Genomic DNA, 7,640 nt, shown 5'->3' on the forward strand with positions numbered 1-7,640 from the left:
ACCTGCCGATGCTTTATCAACTGAGTTTGTGTAATATCTATATCCTTTGCTGTCATTTCCATCTCAAGAAACCACTTTCTTTGCACTTCCATAAGAAGCAACTCCTCAACTGTTCAAGTTTTCCCATGAGATTGCAGCAATCCAGTCACATCTTCAGGCTCCACTTCTAATTCTAGCTCTCCTGTTTTTTCTACCACATCTGCTGTGATTTCCTCTACTGGAGTAGAGGAAATTGAACCCTTCAAAGTCATCCATGAGGGTTGGAATCAACTTCTTCCAAACTCTTGTTAATGTCGCTGTTTTTACTTCCTCCCATGAGTCACAAATGTTCTTAATGGTATCTAGAATGGTGAATCTTTTCCAGAAGGTTTTTAATTTACTTTCCTCAGATCCATCAGAAGAGTAACTATGTAAGGTATAGCTCTACAAAATGTATTTCTTAAATAATATTTATTTAATATTATATATTAAACATTAATCTCTTTATATATCTTCATCAGAGGTCCTGGGTGACTAGGTGCATTATCAATGAACAGTAATATTTTGAAATGGATCTTTTTTCTATGCAATTGATGTCAACAGTGGGCTTAAAATATATTCAGTAATCTGTGCTGTAAACAGAGGTGCTGTCATCCATGCTTTGGTGTTTTGAGCACAGGCACAGTACATATATCATAATTATGAAGAACCCTCATATTTTTGGAATGCTAAATGAGCATTGGTTTCAACTTAAAGTCATCAGTTGCATTAGCCCCTAACAAGAGAGTCAGCCCGTTCATTGAAGCTTTGAAGCCATGCATTGACTTCTTTCTAGCTATGAAAGTCCTAGATGACATTTTCTTCCAAGAGAAGGCTGTTTCGTCTATGTTAAAAATCTGTTATTTAGTGTAGCCCTGCCTTCATCAATGACCTAATCTAGATCTTCTGCAGAACTTGCTGCCGCTTCTACATCAGCACTTGCTGCTTCACTTTACACTTTTCTGTTACAGAGACAGCTTCTTTAGTTAAACCACATGAACTAACCTCTGCTAGCTTCACACTTTTCTTCTGTAGCTTCATCTCTCTCAGTCTTCATAGAATTGACAAGAGCGTTAGGATGTTGCTCTTGATTAGGTTTTGGGTCAAGGGTATGTTGTGGCTGCTTTGATCTTCTAGCCAGACCACTAAACTGTCTCCATATCAGCAATAAGGCCGCTTTGCTTTCTTTTCATTCATGTGTTCATTGGAGTAGCACTTTGAATTTCCTTTAAGATCTTTTCCTTTGCATTCACAACTTGACTGTTTGGTATAATAAGACTGTCTTGGTTTTTTTTTTTTTTTTTTTTTTTTTTTGAGATGGAGTCTCACTCTATCGCCCAGGCTGGAGGGCAGTGGTGTGAGCACCTCTGGGGTTCAAGTGATTGTCCTGCCTCAGCCTCCCAAGTAGCTGGGACCTCAGGCATGCATCATCACTCCCTGCTAATTTTTGTATTTTTTATAGAGATGGGGTTTCACCATGTTGGCCAGGTTGGTCGTGAACTCCCAACCTCAGGTGATCCACCTACCTCAGCCTCCCAAAGTGCTGGGATTACCAGTGTGAGCCCCCACGCCCAGCCTGTCTCGGCTTTTGACATGCCTTCCTCACTAAACTTAATCATTCCTAGCTTTTGATTCAAAGTGAGAGACATGTAACTCTTTCTTTCACTTGAACACTTAGAGGCCATTGTAGGGTTATTAATTGGCCTAGTTTCAATATGCTGTGTCTCAGGAAATAGGGAGGCTTGAGGAGACAAGAGAGATGGGAGAATGGCTGGTTGTTGCAGCAGTCAGAACACACACAACATTTCTCAGTTGTTTGCTGTCTTATATGGGCAACATTTGTGTTGTCCTAAAACAAATGCTATAGTAACATCAAAGATCACTGATCACAGATCACCATAACAGATGTATTAGTAATGAAAAAGTTGAAAATATTACAACAATTACAATAGTGTAACACAAGGACACGAAGTGAGAACATGCTGTTGGAAAAATGGCACCAATCAAATTCCCTGATGCAGGGTTGGCACTAACCTTCAATTTGGAAAAAATCCAATGTTTGTGAAGTGCAATAAAGCAAAGCACAGTGAGACGAGGTATGCCTATTTAGTGCCCTTTAACTTTTCCTTTTTCTCTGTTATTTTCCAGTTCATGATTATAATTATTTGAAGGCGCAAAACATTCTGTGTATGTTTATTTATCTACTTGTCTATTGTTGAACAATCAGTTTGCTCCTTGGGTTTCATTTATAATTAACACCTCATTTGAATTCTGCCTGCATTTATATATTTTTTCTTTTTAATTATTGCCTTAGGATAAATTCCCTGGAATGGGAGAACTGTGCCAAGTGGTATGAACGGTATGAACATTTACAGTACACTTCATAAATGTTGCTAAATTGTTTTCTAACAGGAATGTACCAATTTATCCTTTCCTCAGCAATAGCTGAACATAGTAGTTTCCTCCCAAAAGTTGACAGCGATTACAGTTTATCATTTGTCCACCTTGTGTTTTTAGATACTTTTGTTCTCTTTTTTTTCCTCATTATCCAAAAGGGAAAAGTTGATGAACTCAGAGAGCATAGGATTTTTAACTTAGTTTGGAATGAATGAGGAATCTTGTTTTCATTCAATAGCCTTTGTTACATCCACTGAATGAAATATTATGCAGGAATAACTAAAGACAAGCATGAATGCCACCTAGTAATATAAAAAACACATTTTGATTGCTTCTCAGCCTTTTGGCTAAGATCAAGTGTAAAAACACATTCTGGAATTCAATTCAAAGGAAAAGGGAGACTTATAGGGTTTGGCTTGTCCACTTATGTTTCCAAACCAATGCCATATGAGAGACAACTGTGTATACTCAGCCTTGTTTTATGCCAAAGACTTTCTTGCAACATGGTCTGTTTCCAAGAGTAACACACATATATTTTTCCAAGAACACTGCTTGCTGCCCAACCACTTCTAGCTACCCACAAAGTTCAGAAGAAATGGACTGAATGTGAAGCCCTGTAACTTTGCTGGATGGGTATAAAAGGCCAATTGGGAACACTGCAAAACATTCTTTCTAAAAGGATAGGCCATCTAATTATTTTCTTGGTACTTATCTATCTGGTCCTTCTCTAATTAATTGAAAGTCACTTGCTTTTATAATTTTGACTTTCACAGTAATACTTAAAATATAGCTACTAAATATTAAACTCTTCTATATCTCTTTACAAAAATGAGCTCTGGAACTCAATTGATTCCATTAACATTCCAGTTTTCCACTTCACTGTGAAAATTTGCATGTGGCTTAACCTTTGACTCAGTTTACTCATCTGTAAAATGGGAATAATAATAATGTTTCTCATAGGTCTGTTGTAAGGATTAAATAAGTTATGACATCACAGTATCTGGGATCACATAGTAAAGAATTAAGTAAATTGTCTTTTTGTTGTTGTTGTTGTCATGTGAGAAACCTTTCTGCAGTGCACAAACTCCAAATGCCAAAGTCAAAATACCTTGCTAGTGACTGTCATTTCCTCTCCTTGAACTGTAATTTTTCCATTGAAAATATGACACAGATAATAAAGATCATAACAACAGTAGCTACATGATCGAATTCTTATTCTGTACCATATTCAGTATTGAGTGTTTTATGTGCATTTTCTTATTAATCTTCACAAGTGCTCTACAAAGTTGGTACCAGTTTTCAGATGCAGTGACAGATGCTTAGAGAACCTAAATAACTTGCAAAGACCGACCAGTAAGTGGAAGAATTTGAACTTGAAAGCAGTCCTTCCCATCAGAATATATGTAGGAAGAGAGGAAAAGAAATGTACATAAATATTATCAGTGGTTGTTTCTGGATCGTAAAATTAGAAGTGATGTTTTAATTATCTCTACATCTTCTTTTACATGTATACGAACATATTTCTCTGATAATAAGAAGTTTTTAAAATCTATTCCAAATAATGAAGATAATAGTATTTCTAGCTAACAATGAATAATAGCAATCTTATTGCTCACTCTTGTGAATTAAAAAGTAGTCTATCTTTGAATCAGTCTCTTTATCCTTTGCACAAAGAAGTTCTGTTATGGCTTTCTAAAAATGAATACAGTCTTTTAGAACCTGAATTCCATCTACTTTTACTTAGCAAAAATGTAACATGTGCAGATTTTTTAAAATTCAAGTTAAAATCCAACATCGGTTTTAAGTTGGGATGAGAAGGCCTCCTTGCCTTTGCCCCTGCTGTCCCTGTGGGAAACGCCCCCCACGAGCCTGCATGGTGATCAGCAACAGAGAAGAGAGGCCAAATGGAAGCAGAAACCCAGGCTAGTGACACGCTCAGAAGAGGCAAGTTTGTCCCGCACTCAATTACTTCTCAGAACTCTTGAGGAATGGAGAAGAAAGAAAAGCAATGGTGGCAGATCAGATTCATGGTCAACCAACGTTTATTCTAGTGCCTGCCAAGTCCTGGATGCTTTCACCAGCGTTATCCCATTTCATTCTTCAAGAATAGCGTAAAATAGATGTCCTTAGTCCCACTTCACAGGTGAGGGCAATGAAGTCCAGGCATCAAGCAGTATTCTGAAACCCATACAGATGATAAGCAGTAGACAAGGGGTTAGAACTCTGGTCTGCAAACCTCTTACTCTTTTCTCTATATAATGCTGCCAACACCTTCATCACTCCCAATTCCCAGAAGTAAAGGGCAGGCAGGAATCTATTATTAGAAGCATTATATGTAAGAAAGTATCTATAAATTAGAATACTATAGCACAAAATAATTAGTAAATAAAGAAGTATGGTTCTATTTGTACACCAGTTCTGCACTTCCTTTTTTGTTCTTTTTTTTTAAATGTAAGAACCTATTCTTTGATAACATGTTTCTGCTCCGGATAGTGTTTGCTAAGCCTATGGTCCTTGCTATGAAGTGCAAGGCAAAATTTCACTTAGTGGTTCATAACAGATTTTATGTGTAAAAACAAATAGACTCATAATATTACTTTAACTAGGACCACAATCCACAACAGACTTGCTAATTATTCTCTCCTCTGAGGTCTCTGGAAAGGTGATAACCAGTTCCATGACCCATCCCTAAGGCTCTCATCATCTTTGACATTTCTGTCAATTTATTATTTTTGATATCTGTCAACATAGAGATTAAACAGAGGAGAATGTGGACTCATATCGTTCCCAGAACTTTACTAGGATAAGGACATTTAGACAATGGAATAGGTTACTGAAGCACGTTATGAAGATTTTTTTTTTTTTCCAAGAGGCTGAGCTGTCATTTGCTTGGAATGGCTTAGGACAGTTCTGACTGGAGGCAGGACTATGGACTCATTAACCTCCTAGCCCTGTAACTGTCAATCTCAATTCTCACCACAGTTTCAATCAGATACGGCTGCCTCTAGTTTCATTCTGGTTGGTTCAGTGTGGTTGTGGGCTCATGCAATTTTCTGTATTGCAGGGGAAAGAAAGCATCTTCAGTATGTGTCTATATCTGTGTGCATGGTGGGTCTTTCCTTACCAAAAGTCTCAGCATAAAATGTATTGATAGATGTGTACACTGGTGTATAGAAAAGTGCCCTGTGCCAAATATAGATGATTCTTTTTATTTCTCTTTGCATATAGATGAACACACAGCTGCAGCACTCTCAGGAGGCCTAGGAGTTGACTTAGTCCAAAGGAATGACTGTGCTATTTTTGCACTTTCCCTCACATTATTTCTCAAGGCTTGAGGGAATTTAAATGTGACTTACTTGGCAATGACAAGTGTCAGTCCCTTCAGTGCCTCCTGAATGAGATCATTTACACAAATCACTTCACCATAGCTCATTGTATTTTTCATAGACAAATACTATCACTTAAATGGAATCTAGATTTCAAGAAAAGAGAGGGTTTTTTTCACTTCCCTTAAAAATGACTTTGTAAAAAATGTCACTACGAAATTCACAGTATTGGTGTGATGATTCATTACAATATATATTTTCTGGAAGAGACAAGGATATTTCAGAAGCACCTTAGTATTACAGATAAAACACTTGAGGCTCTGAGAAGTGAGTAACTTGGATAAGGTCTCCTAGTAAATTGGTACATCCCCAGGCCCATAACCCAGATCTCCAGGATCCTGGTCCAGACTGCAACCTCCCTGCACTGTGTAACTGGAGCCCCACACACTCTTGAATAAAACTGATTCTAGCAAAAACAGCTATAATTTAAAAACTCTCTTCAATTAAATGTTACTGAACTTTTCTCATGAAATATAATTTTGGAAAAAGCAATTGCATTTATAAGTATACATAATTCATGTCTGTTATTCCTTAATTCTTAAGAGAATCTTATTACTGAAATAGTGAAATTTGTCTGTTCTCTTGTTAAAATCTATTAAAATGGAAACAAGTAATAATCAAACCTAGCTAAAAATACACAATAAATATAAAATCAGAGAATGTGACCAGACTTATTCACCTCTATGGAAAGAATAAGAAAGGCCCAAGGGAGAGGGAGGCATTAGTTAGAGGCATAGTACTTTACATTGTGGGTACTTGGTGAATGTTCTTAAGATCGATCATTAAGGCTGGGTGTGGTGGTTAGGCCAGGTGCGGTGGCTCATGCATGTAATCCCAGCACTTTGGGAGGCCGAGGCGGGCAGATCACTTGAGATCAGGAGTTCGAGACCACCCTGGCCAACATAGTGAAAACTCATCTCCACTAAAAATACAAAAATTAGCCGGGCGTGGTGGCGCACATTTGTAATCCTAGCTACTAGGGAGGTTGAGGCATGGGAATCACTTGAGCCCAGGAGCGGAGGTTGTAGTGAGCTGAGATCGGGCCACTGTGCTCCAGCCTGGGCAATAGAGACTCTGTTTCAAAAATAAATAAATAAATAAAAATTAATAAACTCTATCGGTGAATTCACTTCATAGGAATTTCCAAGTTTGTAAGTCACTTTTACAAGTACTATGAAAGAGTTCTGTGCTTATATATTTGTGTATTGTTTATGGCAGGATATGTTTAAATGGAAATGAAAACAACTTTGAGCAAATTAAACCTAATCAACTTTTAAAAAAATCTCTCTTTAGAACTTGAGAGAATTCTACCATTACATCAAGAATGAAGCTGGCTATTGTCATATTATTATGCTATAAATACTATTGACTACCTCTATTATAACATTTGTAGGGAGGTAGGACGGGTGTTTGTAATGGTCTATGCCTCATTTAGTCCAGCTAAAACATTAAATTTACTGTCTTTTTTTTTTTTTTTTTTTGAGACAGAGTCTCATTCTGTCTCCAGGCTGTAGTGCAGAGGTGCAATCTTGGCTCATTGCAACCTCTGCCTCCCAGATTCAAGTGAATCTCCTGCCTCAGCCTCCCGAGTGGCTGGGACTACAGGCACCATGCCCAGCTAATTTTTGTATTTTTAGTTGAGATGGGGTTTCACCGTGTTGGCCAGGATAGTCTCGATCTCTTGACCTCGTGATCTGCCCACCTCAGCCTCCCAAAGTGCTGGGATTACAGGCATAAGCCACTGTGCCCAGCCAAAATTTACTGTCTTATTCATGCATTCTTTCAATAAACATTTATTTCATGCCTAATATGAAGAATGAGGACTCTAGAGTCCAAATA

Source organism: Rhinopithecus bieti, unplaced genomic scaffold, assembly GCF_001698545.2.
Source record: "Rhinopithecus bieti isolate Rb0 unplaced genomic scaffold, ASM169854v2 scaffold_19603, whole genome shotgun sequence".
NCBI classification, from domain to species: Eukaryota; Metazoa; Chordata; class Mammalia; order Primates; family Cercopithecidae; genus Rhinopithecus; species Rhinopithecus bieti.